The sequence below is a fragment of the Ambystoma mexicanum genome, chromosome 11, assembly GCF_040938575.1.
Source record: "Ambystoma mexicanum isolate Mex_15411 chromosome 11, UKY_AmexF1_1, whole genome shotgun sequence".
Lineage (NCBI taxonomy): Eukaryota > Metazoa > Chordata > Amphibia > Caudata > Ambystomatidae > Ambystoma > Ambystoma mexicanum.
Genome location: NC_090934.1, coordinates 1,477,095,889 through 1,477,110,356, shown reverse-complemented (window position 1 = coordinate 1,477,110,356; position 14,468 = coordinate 1,477,095,889). Strand labels below are relative to the sequence as shown.

At 54.4% G+C, this 14,468-nt stretch overlaps 1 protein-coding gene across 1 annotated transcript in view; it reads right to left on the bottom strand.

Moving 5' to 3' along the window:
• The window catches only part of FURIN (furin, paired basic amino acid cleaving enzyme), a 369,732-nt gene extending 356,028 nt beyond the window's left edge, over window positions 1-13,704 (bottom strand). The window contains exon 1 of the mRNA XM_069625185.1: window positions 13,400-13,704. The gene's annotated coding sequence lies outside the window, so the exon portion shown is untranslated. The remainder of the gene's footprint in view (window positions 1-13,399) is intronic.
• Between the last annotated feature and the right edge of the window lie 764 nt (window positions 13,705-14,468).

The window sequence follows — 14,468 nt, the reverse complement described above, 5'->3', positions numbered from 1 at the left end:
CGCCAGAACGTGCAAAGTTCATGTCATAAAGTTACGCACTTCTCTCCAGAGAACCAGGTCATGAGGACATGGGCAGCGGCCAAGACCCACAGGCAACTGCAGAGCCGGCTTCCTGCGCACTGCGCACATCCGCAAACATTGCGCACATCCGCAAACTGCACAACTGTTCTCCATGGCTGGCACATGCAACAGCTGCCCTCTCCTCCAATGGCATCAAGCTGGAGTGCGGCATCAAGCTGGAGTGCAGAACACCCTGCCAGGTTTTCACCGACTAAATAAAGAAGGACATTAAAACATTTTTAAAAAAACAAGACCACCCGGTGACCATTTTCCAGCGGAGGTGCGACAGAAGACCCCAGATGACGAGTGCCGCCTGCAACCACTGGCATGGCTGTACCAACATCAACAGCACCCCCTCATGGAGGCGCCCCACCTTAGACTGAAAACAAGCGCTGGCGATGCCAACAGTAGGCATGGGAAAGGCACTTGCCAGGGACAGCCGTAATTGCATTTAATTGCCATCTAGGGCAGCCAGTGCGAAAATGCTGCTAGTATGTGGGCATCTAGTAGCAGTGCCAGGCAAATGCCCAATACATACACAAGCCAAAACTGCTGGCTTTGCGATGCTTGTGCTTAACAAGACTTCTGCAAAGGAAGCACACAGTCCTTATAGAGTGGCTAAAGGCAGACCTAGTGAAGCCATTTTTATTACACCAGCAGCACGTTTACAACTCATCAACTGTCCGAAGACCACTTTGAAAAAAAACTGGTAGGCACTTGGAGGCTAAGGCTTGATTAAATCGAGCTCAAAGAGTTTCCACGAGGTGGTGTCTTGGGCGGGCAGGGGCAGTCGATGAGTGGGCAAATAACCCACACCTACAAGCTGTGTGCCCCTACTCGCACGCCACTTCTCCCCATCTGGACTCTAATGCAAGAGTCCCGTCTCATTATAGGCGGCACAAGCGCCGCCGGCCCCAACGAAACAGGAACTTTCCATTTTTAACCCTTGCTGCGCAGTCTGGGGGGGTAGAACACCTCTGAATGATCCACAACCCACGGGCCCCAGTCTTCCAGACAGTGCTGCCGCGAGCCTGCTGGAAAGGTTCACATTAGCGGGGGGGGGGTCCCTCTCCAGTGGGCTCTGGGGGGGGGAACAGAGCACCCAGACTGCTGCTCATCCCGGGATATCCTGAGTGCCTTGAACCTAGCAGCTCACATGGGTCGCGGTTCAGCTCACGGCCGTGGAGCTAAACCATGTGTGGATCGGTGTTGGGCCTCGCCCACTGTGCATGACACGGGGTGCCGCAGGACCAGCGTGACTGGACTTGGAGAGAACGGCAGGGCAGCCGACCCCTGGTGTTCCTACACCCCAATTAGTGATGGGTCATCTGTGGCAAGGAACCCAGTGGTGGACTTCTTGCCATGCCTCTGTCCCGGCCTATGAAGCAGAGCCCAGTGGTGGACTTCCTACCTCCTGCCATGCTGCAGAGCCCAGTGGTGGACTTCCTGCCATGCCGCTGTCCCAGCCTGTGAAGCAGAGCCCAGTGGTGGACTTCCTACCTCCTGCCATGCTGCAGAGCCCAGTGGTGGACTTCCTACATCCTGCCATGCTGCAGAGCCCCAGTGGTGGACTTCCTGCCATGCCGCTGTCCCGGCCTGTGAAGCAGAGCCCAGTGGTGGACTTCCTACCTCCTGCCATGCTGCAGAGCCCAGTGGTGGACTTCCTACATCCTGCCATGCTGCAGAGCCCAGTGGTGGACTTCCTGCCATGCCGCTGACCCGGCCTATGAAGCAGAGCCCAGTGGTGGACTTCCACCACTGGGCTCTGCAGCATGGCAGGATGTAGGACTTCCTGCCATGCCGCTGTCCCGGCCTATGAAGCAGAGCCCAGTGGTGGACTTCCTACATCCTGCCATGCTGCAGAGCCCCAGTGGTGGACTTCTTGCCATGCCGCTGTCCCGGCCTATGCTGCAGAGCCCAGTGGTGGACTTCCTACCTCCTGCCATGCTGCAGAGCCCCAGTGGTGGACTTCTTGCCATGCCGCTGTCCCGGCCTATGCTGCAGAGCCCAGTGGTGGACTTCCTACATCCTGCCATGCTGCAGAGCCCAGTGGTGGTCTTCTTGCCATGCCGCTGACCCGGCCTATGAAGCAGAGCCCAGTGGTGGACTTCCTACATCCTGCCATGCTGCAGAGCCCAGTGGTGGACTTCCTACATCCTGCCATGCTGCAGAGCCCCAGTGGTGGACTTCTTGCCATGCCGCTGTCCCGGCCTATGCTGCAGAGCCCAGTGGTGGACTTCCTGCCATGCCGCTGTCCCGGCCTATGAAGCAGAGCCCAGTGGTGGACTTCCTATATCCGGCCATGCTGCAGAGCCCAGTGGTGGACTTCCTACATCCTGCCATGCTGCAGAGCCCAGTGGTGGTCTTCTTGCCATGCCGCTGACCCGGCCTATGAAGCAGAGCCCAGTGGTGGACTTCCTACATCCTGCCATGCTGCAGAGCCCAGTGGTGGACTTCCTACATCCTGCCATGCTGCAGAGCCCCAGTGGTGGACTTCTTGCCATGCCGCTGTCCCGGCCTATGAAGCAGAGCCCAGTGGTGGACTTCCTACATCCTGCCACGCTGCAGAGCCCAGTGGTGGTCTTCTTGCCATGCCGCTGTCCCGGCCTATGAAGCAGAGCCCAGTGGTGGACTTCCTACATCCTGCCATGCTGCAGAGCCCAGTGGTGGACTTCCTGCCATGCCGCTGTCCCGGCCTATGAAGCAGAGCCCAGTGGTGGACTTCCTACTTCCGGCCATGCTGCAGAGCCCCAGTGGTGGACTTCTTGCCATGCCGCTGTCCCGGCCTATGATGCGGAGCCCCAGTGGTGGACTTCCTGCCATGCCGCTGTCCCGGCCTATGAAGCAGAGCCCAGTGGTGGACTTCCTACCTCCTGCCATGCTGCAGAGCCCAGTGGTGGTCTTCTTGCCATGCCGCTGTCCCGGCCTATGAAGCAGAGCCCAGTGGTGGACTTCCTACCTCCTGCCACGCTGCAGAGCCCAGTGGTGGTCTTCTTGCCATGCCGCTGTCCCGGCCTATGAAGCAGAGCCCAGTGGTGGACTTCCTACATCCTGCCATGCTGCAGAGCCCAGTGGTGGACTTCCTGCCATGCCGCTGTCCCGGCCTATGAAGCAGAGCCCCAGTGGTTGACTTCCTGCCATGCCGCTGTCCCGGCCTGTGAAGCAGAGCCCAGTGGTGGACTTCCTACCTCCTGCCACGCTGCAGAGCCCAGTGGTGGACTTCCTGCCATGCCGCTGTCCCGGCCTGTGAAGCAGAGCCCAGTGGTGGACTTCCTACCTCCTGCCACGCTGCAGAGCCCAGTGGTGGTCTTCTTGCCATGCCGCTGTCCCGGCCTATGAAGCAGAGCCCAGTGGTGGACTTCCTACATCCTGCCATGCTGCAGAGCCCAGTGGTGGACTTCCTGCCATGCCGCTGTCCCGGCCTATGAAGCAGAGCCCCAGTGGTGGACTTCTTGCCATGCCGCTGTCCCGGCCTATGATGCGGAGCCCAGGACAGGGTCGGAGGCTAACACGGACAGGGCTAGAGGCTAACAGTGCGGCGGGCAGTGCCGAGACCACGCCAGACGTCACCTCCCCGACTGAGTTCTGGAAATCCCGCCCTTGCAGCAAATAAACTCCTCACCAGTCACCACCGCGCCGTGAGGGAGGGGGGCGGGGGGGGGGGCTGACCCGTGTGGCGGCCCCTTTTCCTACTGCCCCTGGTGGGTTGGGGGCAGGGCATGAAGAGGCCACCGCAGATAGACTAGCGCTGCTGCCGTCACCTTCCGATGCTGGTTCCACAGCACCGTGAGCTGCGTGCACCCAAGAGCATCTCAAACGCAGCCCTGCCCTTCTTGCCCCCCCTCCTTTCCTGTGCCCACCTCTCCTCAACCCCTCTGCAGGCCGAGGTCGGGAGCCGGGGGTAGGAGGGGTTACAATAGCCGCTCTTGGAGGCGACTTCCGGTGCGGTAAGTGCTGCGAGGCCCCTGGGCGTGTAGCACTAGATACGAAATAAACTAGAACGATTTGCAGCAAACAATTCCCCCAAGTCCCAGACCATGATGCAAAGCAGCAAGTGGGCGCAGGAAGTTCACGCAGGAGGCAAAAGGGACGAGAGGTGGGGGGCAAGGGTGTTTGTCCCCCAACTTGTGGCACACCATGTTGTCCCACTCATTTGGCAGGGGCCCCCCTTCATTTAGATGTCATGTTCCCCCCCAACATTTTCAACAGAGTTACTCCACTGGAGGGGGCGGGCAGAGAATTCAGGAATCTCGGTCACTTTGTATCGAGCAGTCCACATGCCACGGGATAGTCACAGTGAGGGCTGACCGAAGAGCTATTACTGCAGTGCTTCGAAGCAGCGGGAATCCGCCATGAGGCACTATCAACTTTATGTTGTTGTTAAGTCGATGCAAGGCTTCCGTGCACACAGTAGCGCTCTCTGGGCTCGTGAGCCTGCTATAGAAGGAGGCACTATATTTGCAACTTCCCCTGCACACCGGAAGCAGTGCTAGACTCTTAACACGGTGCTGAACGCTCTTGGGCTTTACTAGTATGGGAGGAGGAAGCCTGCGAGTAGTAACTAATTACCCCCAATGTCCGAGCCAGAAGAGATAACCCTGGCAGTACATGTTTAGCCGGGGGTAGGGGTAGGTCTGCGTCTGGGCGCTCCCGCTAATCAGCTCAGAAAGTGCCAACTGATCCAAAACTCTGCTGCAAGGCTCCACCTTGCCCCCTCTCCCAGAGAACACCTCACCTCTGGCCTCAGGGTGCTCCACTGGTTTCCTATCAGCCAACGGGCAACTTTCAAGGCCATGTGCATCACCCACCGCACCCCCCCACAAGACAGGCCCTGAAGTCCACCAAAAGAAGCTTACATGCTACCAACCCATCTGAACCCCGAAACCCGGCCCCACAGAGCTCCTGTGGTTCAATTCTTTACCATACCTTTGACTTCAGTCCCCTGAGGGCTCCCTCCCGCCCCCTAAAAGCACATCAAGGCCATGCAAATGGGATAAAGGCGCTACTACTACATAGCCAACTCATAAGGGTCCCAATTGATGCGTTCCAGGTGGAGTGGGCAGGTAGTGGGTTGGAATGGCCATGGGGACTACTATGTCCGTGGGAGGTCAATGGCTAGGTAAGAGGTCAGGCACCCACACACTGTGCGCCCTTCCTCACATCCCACCCCTCTCATAGGTTTCCTTTCCATGCCAATAGCTTCCGCTTGTCAGCAGTGCTACACTGACGCCCAGATTTAAAAAAATAAATACATTTTTAAAAAAAATGTTGCGAATGATTACCTTAACGCTGGAGTCACAATACAAAGGATTAAAAAACCAGCCAGGCTCCCGATCCCATCAGCGCTCATCACATTCCAGTTGGTTTTAAAAGGTCTGTGTGATACCCACTCGGAGTAAACCTTCACTGATGCTTTAAGGGAACATTAAGCGCTTGCATCATAGATTGAACCAAGGCATGGAGGAACACCCAATGAAACTAGTGCTGCTGGTTGTGACAAATCAACTTCTGCGGCGCCAGTGGTCCAGGGATGAATAGTTTCTAAACCAGTCAGCCCCACACGTCTAGTGCACCAGAAGAGATCCAAATAGATTTGAAATGCAAGCAAATTATATACCGCCTTATCTAATTTTGGTAACGCGGACGGAACTGCAGGCTTATCTACGAAAGAGCATGGATCGTTGGTTAGTGAAACACAGCGAAAATACAATTATTACCCAATGATAAAAAGGGACTGTCCAGTCAGTCATGGGTGTATAAAAATATCTACTTTATTATTCAATTTACAGTTCTAGCACACTAAAAAAAACAGCACACCCTTTAAAGGAACACTGAGCACAGAGTTACAAGAAGGAAAAGGAGAAGCACTCTAGATACTGACAGGAGTGTAGTTGGTAAAGAAATTAAATCGCAATACTTCAAGGATACTTGGTTTCAGCACAAAGGGAGCAATGGGTGATAGAATGTCACTACCTTTGGAGAAGGACCAGGGGGACAGAACAACAATGTACCTTGTGCTTGTATAAGTTCTTGGTGCTCAACAGGGTCGAGTCGGTTTCAAGGCACTTTTCAGTTCTTGCGACAGAGTTCAAGACGAGAGACAAATGAAGGTATTATGCGGCAGGCAGTTTGGCGAGCGAGGCTGGACAGACGACTGCAAGCTGGTGTAAACAGCATCTCAGGGTCAGGAATCGTCTCAGTGCTGGTTGGCGGGATTGAAGAACTGGTCGAGGTGTCGGACAATGTTAGTGATTGCGGCGTGACAACAGTCAGTGGTGCAGACGGTTGCAGCTCGAGGGGCTCAACTGGCTTGAAAATGTCCTTTTAGGCGGCTGCTGGTTGATGCACTGTTCCTGGCTTCTTCACTGGGCTTGTGTCGTCCTTTAAGGCGGATGGCCCAAAGCTGAGGAGATGGTTGCAGGCAGCTGCCTTGTCTTTAGTTGGTTCAGAGACCCTCTGACACTTTCCACCGAGGAGCTTGCTTGCAGAGCCTAGCAGGGTACGCTGTGTGCTTGCTGGGTACCGGTTCTGGAGCTGCCTGAGAGTTCCCTGGATTCAGTATCTCCCTCTGTTCCCTGGGAGATGTTTAGGGGAGGGATCTTGCTTCCCACTTTGCAAATCCTGGCCTTCCATCACTGGCGGAAGCTGTAAGGCAGATTGTACCTTCAGCCAGGGTCCAAATGTTGTCTTCTTGTTACTCCTTCAGATCTGCTCAAAAGAGGTGTAGGCTAAGCCTAACTTAATGAACCAGTCCTGTGTCCCCACCAACAATATGCTGTATATGTCAGATCATAGACAGAGTGCTTTGCAACAGAAAATGTAAAGGGGTGAAAACATGTAATACTGAGCCCCACTCATCTTCCTGTCTGTTGTGGATCAAAGGGTCTCTCTGGTTAATTGAACTCTCTGTGGTTCCTAAATAAAGCAGCAGGTCTCCCTTGAAGCTGTGGTGAGACCAGACCCTGAATGGGGTGCCCTTGCAGGCATGAATACTGTATATACATAGTCCCAGACATGGCAGGTCACAGCCCTTGATACTGAGAGACAGGAGCTGGCTCCAGGTTGACACAGTGCAAGCCAAAGTTTGTTGGGGTTTTCTGGTCCTTTGTTGAACTCTGCAGCCAGCCCCCATGTGGGCCTGTTTGAAGTATGCTCTATTTGTATGTTAATTGCGGCCACCACCTGCAGTGCAATTACAGGGCAGATCCATGAAGCCTTTGATAGTTAGACTGGTCATGGAAGGAGAAAGGTCTTGCCTGCGCCCTTATGAGATGCCTTGATGTACTCTTGGCCATCATATTCCAACTAAATATGACAAGGGGGACGGCGTCTGTAGGTTGTGTCTACCCAGGTATATCTGTATGTCGTGCAGTGAGCACAGGAAAATGCGTGCAGGTTGGCCCCACATATTTTCCAGAGTTATCTACTATCATTCAATTCCATTTAAAATTTCAAGAAACCCAGGCGAGCGCACACCCACCATATGAATGGCTGAATTCTCACACTGGTTCCTGCCAATTACACTGGGTATCTGGGCCCTTCACAAGTTTGCAAACTGTTCCCTCCTACAGGAGCCTCTCTTCCAGAGACATGGGTTAGCACTTAGATGCCAATTTGGTTGTAGGCGCTATCCAAATACCAAAATCAATTGATCATGAGGAGTAGGGGTGAACAGCTTTTGAGGTTAGTGAACGGTTTGCAAGATAACAGGGAGACGTCACACAAGGCATATGGGGTTGGGGCATGGTCAGTCACACTACCAAGCAAGTAGCCAATCATCCTTCAAGTTTGCTTACAAACTACATTAGGGGAGAGTTCACGCCAGACCCCTGAAAGAGTGGAAACAATGGCCTTCATCACTAGGACCCAAGCTGTTGCCAAATGAAAATTAATTAGAACTTTCTTCCTTGGTGCAAAGTACACAAGCACTCGAGTGGCCCAGGACACACCTGGGATACAGGGAACCTAAAGTCGCCCTGCGTTGCAGCTCTGCAAAGGATACCCTTACATTAACATACATGTACAATTATTTATGTGAGGTTAAAACAAAAACATCTTTGTGGTCAGGAAAGTTAGAAGGGGTGGGGGGGGGGTCACAAACTATGGAGGGGGGTCACAGAAACTATGGAGCAGTTTCACAGTTTGACTCTTAATAGATAATTGTCCAAAGAAGCACAAGTTCTACCCGAGGCCTCATCCAGGCCTAGACAGCGCCCAGGGAAAACATTACGCACACCCTCAGGAAGAGGGGGCCCCACACATCTGTGCAAATTATGATGCATCAGGCTCTGCCTGTTCTCTACCAGCAATACAAAAACAATGGCAATACTCATTTATAAAAACACAGCGAAAAATCTTTACTAAAAAAAAAAAAACCTGCAAAGATGTTCCCAAAAGCAAGGACAGTTTTTATTTGAACTTTACGTGTGCAGCCTGAACTATTCTTAAAGGCTTCCAAGCGCTACAGAATTACCGACTTAAGTGTAGCACTTGCTACGATGGTCACTGCTTCACGTGCAGTCAAGCCTGACCCACAGGCAGATCCTGGGCCAGAAAAAGAAGGCAGCTTTCCTATAGACCTCAAGCCTGACCCACAGGCAGACCCAGGCCCAGAAAGAGAAGGCAGCTTTACTATAGACATCAAGCCTGACACAGGCAGACCCAGGCCCAGAAAGAGAAGGCAGCTTTACTATAGACATCAAGCCTGACACAGGCAGACCCAGGCCCAGAAAGAGAAGGCAGTTTTACTATAGACATCAAGCCTGACACAGGCAGACCCAGGCCCAGAAAGAGAAGGCGGCTTTCCTATAGACTCAAGCCTGTCCCACAGGCAGACCCAGGCCCAGAAAGAGAAGGCGGCTTTCCTATAGACATCAAGCCTGACACAGGCAGACCCAGGCCCAGAAAGAGAAGGCGGCTTTCCTATAGACCTCAAGCCTGACCCACAGGCAGACCCAGGCCCAGAAAGAGAAGGCAGCTTTACTATAGACCTCAAGCCTGACCCACAGGCAGACCCAGGCCCAGAAAGAGAAGGCAGCTTTACTATAGACTCAAGCCTGTCCCACAGGCAGACCCAGGCCCAGAAAGAGAAGGCGGCTTTCCTATAGACCTCAAGCCTGACCCACAGGCAGACCCAGGCCCAGAAAGAGAAGGCAGCTTTACTATAGACATCAAGCCTGACACAGGCAGACCCAGGCCCAGAAAGAGAAGGCAGCTTTACTATAGACATCAAGCCTGACACAGGCAGACCCAGGCCCAGAAAGAGAAGGCGGCTTTCCTATAGACTCAAGCCTGTCCCACAGGCAGACCCAGGCCCAGAAAGAGAAGGCGGCTTTCCTATAGACATCAAGCCTGACACAGGCAGACCCAGGCCCAGAAAGAGAAGGCGGCTTTCCTATAGACCTCAAGCCTGACCCACAGGCAGACCCAGGCCCAGAAAGAGAAGGCAGCTTTACTATAGACTCAAGCCTGTCCCACAGGCAGACCCAGGCCCAGAAAGAGAAGGCGGCTTTCCTATAGACCTCAAGCCTGACCCACAGGCAGACCCAGGCCCAGAAAGAGAAGGCAGCTTTACTATAGACATCAAGCCTGACCCACAGGCAGACCCAGGCCCAGAAAGAGAAGGCGGCTTTCCTTAGATAACACACCTTGAGTCACGTGGTGAGCAGGATTCGAAACCTGGCAGTGGTTTCCAATTCTACAACAATTGGACGCAAATGTAGAATTGATACAAACTCTCCCCTCCCGCCCACCCCCGAATAGAGCTCTGTGCATGCCATTACCTTGAAGACAGGCTGCAACATAGCCTTCAGCAAGTTTGTTACCTTTTGGGCATGCAGGCCCCAGGGACTCATCCCGATTACAAAACGTAGCTATTCATCGCTTTGACTTGCTTATGAAGGAACTACGACTGACTTGCCATCATTAAGGTGACAACCCAGAGGGCCTAGAGAGTGCGCCGATCTAGCGCCTGGGTGCTGGCCGATCTAGCGCCTGGGATCCTTTCATATATTGTTCAAGTAGTCTGGCCTGGTGATAGGATAGGATATTGTATTTGTATTGTGCTCATACACACACGTCTTTCAGAGCGCAACGGAGGGGAACAAGGGAAGACAAAAGAACGATCTTACTAGGCCAAGTGACATTAAGAATGTGCAAGTGCAGGGAAGAGCGAAGGAGGTAAGTGCAAAGGCGAGGGGAGAAGTGGTAAGTGCAGAGAAAGGGATAAAAACAGCAGCTGTAGTGCAGCCAGCAAGGTGGCAAGTGCAAGCTCTAAAGCGCAGACAAGGGGTGTCTGATAAGTGCAGGTAAGGGGACTGTAGGGTTACAGATACAGACCCAAGTGCCAGGGTTGCCAGGAGGCGGGGTAGGTGTGTGCCCGAAATCAGAGGGTAGCCAGGTTCACAGAGCCAAAGCAGACTGATCAGCAAGGGAGAGGAAGAGCGAAGGCAGAAGCAAAGAGGAAGGTCTTGAGGTGCTTCCGGAACCAGAGATGGTTCTCCTCAAGTTCTCCTGTGTTGGCGTCTGATCCCAGACCGGCATTGGGCAAGCCTGGTTTGCACATTTCACTTCAGGGGCATCTCATGCAAGGGATGTTATTTTACACTTGTACGTTTACGAGACTTCCAATGGTAAAAGCAGAAGATGTGGGTCATGTCCTACCGCTCATAGCAGTGGAGCAACTTGGCAAAAATGTTGGGGGGAGGAGGACAACTAAATGAAAGGGGACCCTGCCAAATGGGTGGGATAAAACGGGGTGCCACAAAACACAAAAGTTAGGGGGGGACAAACACCCTTGCCCCCTCCCCTCTAAAATTCCATCCATGGCTCATAATTACCCAGGGCAACAGTGGTCTAAAGATTGCCACACATACGTGTGGGATCCGACATGGCAGCAATACACGAGAAGTCATTGTTGCTGGCCACTGGAGGACATTACTGCAGAACGGAGCTGGATTTATTGCGTGCACTCTCACACAGATGGACTCAATGAGATGCTGGACTGGACAGACTACAGATTCCTCAAAATAGTCCTCTCCAGAACTACAATTAAGCAATCACAGGTCCGGACCCATAGATTAACACCCGAAATTCCTAATTGTTTTGGCGCGGTCTTCCTTCTGGCTTCTACTGAGTGGCGAAAGAGCTTCAAAGCAGATCTAATCCCAGCATGGAAGTCCAAAACTGCTTTGAGTGTAGTTTAGTAGTAAGACGCAGCCTAAGTACCAGTGCAGTCTGGCCAAGTTAAGCAGGGACTGAAGCAATACCTACACCAAGAAGATACCTGAACAGTAAGTACTTGCACTCTTCCCTTATCAAAACTTGTAGTTTTCATCTGCGACTCTACCCTCTCCTGCCTCGTGTAAGCCAGCATGAGACTCTACCCTCTCCTGCCCTGTGTGAGTCGGCAGGAGACGCTACCCTCTCCTGCCCTGCGATTAGCTGGGGCCCCAAGCCTGTGTGTTAGTGTACCCTGTATTTGCCATTGTGTGCACCTCGCAGACAATGGTGTGGTACGTAACTAAACACACACACACACACACACACGTTGCTCTTCTTGCAGCATTAACAGTGAGCATCCTCTGCACCCAAAGCACGATATACAAATCACAGTCCTAGCGCCAAGTCTACACAAGGCTCCCTTCTGGGCACACGCGGGTCTGCAGAGCTCGGGGTGCGCAACACCACTGAGCAAAACAACCCCACTTTCTTGCAGGTCCAACTGCAAAGCCATGCACATGCCGGGGTGCAGAGCACAGAGCTTCATAATGCACAGGACAGTGGTGTACATCTCAAACAACATGCACTAAACTATATAGCGCCAAGACACGGGTCATCTCGCCGCAACGCATCAAACGAAGGGGAATGATTACCCCTTTATGAATACTGCAGTCTGGATCCTGCTCCCGAGGAAGTGTGTGTGAATAAACACACACACACACACACACACACACACAATGACCCGCATCTGGGGAGCAACGCTCTGAACTTCCGGCGAGAAGGGAAACCGGCTTTTAGGCACAAGAAGCTGCAATTCCACAGAGAATGAACTCGGGTGACCTCTGTAGTCATATAGATGCATGTAACAGTCTGACAGATTAACGCTGGGGGGCGGGGGGCGTCATCGCGGTTCTCACCCACTGAAAATAAAAACATTGCATAGTCATACCCGGGGGGGGGGGGGCGGGCAATACACATGACAGACACCCCCCCCCCCCCTTATGACGGATCACACGGAATGCAGGTTCGGGGGCAGGTCCCCACCTAAGGCAAAGCTTGGCAGTAACCCCAGTATCCAGGGGTGTTGCTAGCTCTGGAAAGGATCGGGGGCTAGGCTAATGTCGCGACTGGGGGGATAGCTAGCCTTTTGGTTGTAGCCCCTGAGCTTTTTTCCGGGGCTACAACCAAAAGACCTGGGGCTAAAGCCCTCTTAGCAACGCCTCTGCTGGTATCCTGTAACCCCTTTACCCCCTGTAGCCTGAGACCCACCAGGGTCAGCACACGACAACCCCCACCGCGGCTCTGGGGAGCCCCCCCCCCCCCCATTTGGAAGCGATCGATGTCCCATGCCCCCCCGAGCAACGATAACACTGCTCAACATCAACCCCCGACACATGAAAACTGGGGGTGATCCGAACGAAAACCCATCAGCAACTGCCGCCGCCCCAACATTGGCACCAACACAGTTCAAAGACAGCGTTTAACAACTAGAGAGAGAGCCGGACAGCTCACTGGGTTGTGCGCGTGCTGTCGGGGTCTTGGCAGAATCCGCCGCGGACACCTTGGAACTCACGCTGTGTGGGGCGCCTTCGGGGGGTGGGGGGGCGAGACATTGGATAGTGGTGCTGAATAGGTAATACAGATACCGTTTGTTTTTCCCTTCACAGCGCTAGAAAACTGCATTAAAAGAAGCGACCACCAGCGACCCCACTCCCGCTGTTTATTACGCGGGGAAACGTCCTGTCCATAGGGGGGCTGGGAGGGGGGGGCCCCGGGCCACTCTTGCCCGCAGAGCCCTGGGAGCCAAGCCTGCCCGGGCCGGGCGAGGAGGAGGACACATTGTATCTCTGGGCGCAGCCACCGCGGGAGATACAGTAACTCCTGCCCCGGGCCGGCCCTTAGCAGGGAGGACACAGTGTAGCATCAGAGGCGAGGGGGGGGGGTCACCTCTGATTACCCCCCCCCCGAGCATTCCTGTAAACACATGTTGCTTGTGAGCTGAGCCAGCCCCGCGCGCGCGCGCGCACCTTGGGTCCGCGGACCCTGCACGGGGGGGGGGGGGGGGCTGGGCTGTTCTGGGAAGTTTCCTGCCCGGGGGGCCCCGTCGCGCCCCGCTTACCTCCGGACACCGCCGCTCGCTGTCTGCGCTCGGCGCCGCTCCAGGCATCCCGGGTAAGCCCTGCTCGGCGCCCCTCACCCCGCCCCCTCGTGCGGCGGGCGGTGTTCCTGCCTCTGGACACGCCCCCTTCCATCCCCTCTCCTCCCCTCCCCTGCCAGTGCCACCTGGGGGGGGGGGGTCCGCTCAGCCCCCGCCGCAGTGTCACCAGAGCCAGCGGGGCACCCTGGAGGGGGCCATAAGAAGGGGTGGAGGGGTTCCAGTGCAGAACCCCTTGCTGCGCCTTCCAGCTGCTGCCTGCAGTCTCCGCGCCGCCGCTGGGGGCAGCCGCGAGCTCCCAGGACTCCCTCCCTGTCCCGGGCGGAAGAGGCCGCTGCGGGCGCCGGATGCGCGTCACTGCTGGCGGAAGCGGCCTGAGCTCCCCTCCTGCAGCCCAGGGGGTGGGGGCGCCGGCACTGGGGAGAGGGGGCGCATCCTCATTGCCTTCCCCCAGCAATATACAAGAAGAGGGAGCACTGCTTATCCATTGCAACAATTAACCTTTTAGTGGGAGCAAGCAGACACACACACACACAATACATCAAATTTGGGGGTTATATGAACAGCATTTCCTTGCTTTGATTACTTACCCTCTGAACCTCCCTAGGCCTAGTTCCACTCCTCTGTGCTACGGCGCTTCCAAGGCAACAGACTCTCCATTAAAGAATCCTAAATGCGCTTACCCTGCTGAAGAGCGCAACTAGACCGAAACTTGCGGTCCAGGGGCCAATGCCTCAAAAGCTGGGCACAGAGCTGCCTTCAGAGACTTTTTGACTGACTGATCAGGATATATTTCCATCAAGTATTAAGGGACTGACACAGAAACCTGGAGGCATCCGCTATAAAGTCATGATTTCCAGGGACTGTTATTAATTTTTTCTTAAAGAGACAATGGGCCTCATTACGACCCGGGTGGTAAGGGATTACCGGTACCGGTAATCCCTTACCGCCCTATTACGAGTTCCCTTTGCGGGTCCTCCTTTAACTCCTGGTTTTACCAGGCGTTAAGGACGGGACCTGCAAAGGGACTTTG